The sequence below is a fragment of the Cryptomeria japonica genome, unplaced genomic scaffold, assembly GCF_030272615.1.
Source record: "Cryptomeria japonica unplaced genomic scaffold, Sugi_1.0 HiC_scaffold_162, whole genome shotgun sequence".
NCBI classification, from domain to species: Eukaryota; Viridiplantae; Streptophyta; class Pinopsida; order Cupressales; family Cupressaceae; genus Cryptomeria; species Cryptomeria japonica.
Genome location: NW_026728984.1, coordinates 313647 through 314842, shown reverse-complemented (window position 1 = coordinate 314842; position 1196 = coordinate 313647).

Below are 1196 nucleotides of genomic sequence, written 5' to 3'. Positions count from 1 at the left end.
GGGCACCTCGGCTGGGTTGCGCGCCCTGGTGCGCACCAAGGAGCGCTCCGAAGTGTGCTCCAAGGTGCGGCGTGCACGAAGTCGGAGCCCGGTTTGCCCCGGGTGCGCACCTCGCGTGCACCTTCGGCGGGGTTGCGCGCCCTGGTGGGCACCATGGTGCGCACCAAGGAGCGCTCCGAAGTGTGCTCCAAGGTGCGGCGTGCACGAAGTCGGAGCCCGGTTTGCCCCGGGTGCGCACCTCGCGTGCACCTTCGGCGGGGTTGCGCGCCCTGGTGGGCACCATGGTGCGCACCAAGGAGCGCTCCGAAGTGTGCTCCAAGGTGCGGCGTGCACGAAGTCGGAGCCCGGTTTGCCCCGGGTGCGCACCTCGCGTGCACCTTCGCCGCGGTGGGCACCATGGCGTGCACGAAGTCGGAGCCCGGTTTGCCCCGGGTGCGCACCTCGCGTGCACCTTCGCCGGGGTGGGCACCTCGGCTGGGTTGCGCGCCCTGGTGCGCACCAAGGAGCGCTCCGAAGTGTGCTCCAAGGTGCGGCGTGCACGAAGTCGGAGCCCGGTTTGCCCCGGGTGCGCACCTCGCGTGCACCTTCGCCAGGGTGGGCACCTCGGTGCGCACACCTTCTCAATGTTTTCTTGCCTTTTCTGGAAATTGGTGAAGGCAGCGCATCAAAGGTGCGCACCTCGGTGTGCTCCGAGGTGCGAACCCGAGAGCGCTCCGAGGTGCCCACGAAGTCGAAAGTCGGGTTAATTGCATTGTTTTCCCCGGGTGCGCTCCGAGGTGCGCAACATCGGCGCGCACCAAGGAGGGCTCCGAAGTGTGCTCCAAGGTGCGCACGATGGCGTGCACCTCTGGTGCGCACGATTCGGAGCTCGGTTTGACCGGGGTGCGCACACCTTGGCTGGGTTGCGCACCTTTTGTGCGCTCCAAGGTGCGCACGAAGTCGGAGCTCGGTTTGCCCCGGGTGCGCACCTTCGCCAGGGTGCGCACCTTGATGCGCACGCCTTGGCTGGGCTGCGCACCTTGGTGGGCGCCATGGTGCGCACCTTTCGTGCGCTCCAAGGTGCGCACGAAGTCGGAGCTCGGTTTGCCCCGGGTGCGCACCTTGGTGGGCGCCATGGTGCACTCCGAGGTGCCCAAGATTGGTGCGCACCAAGGAGCGCTCCGAAGTGCGCTCCAAGGTGCGCGCGAAGTCGAAAG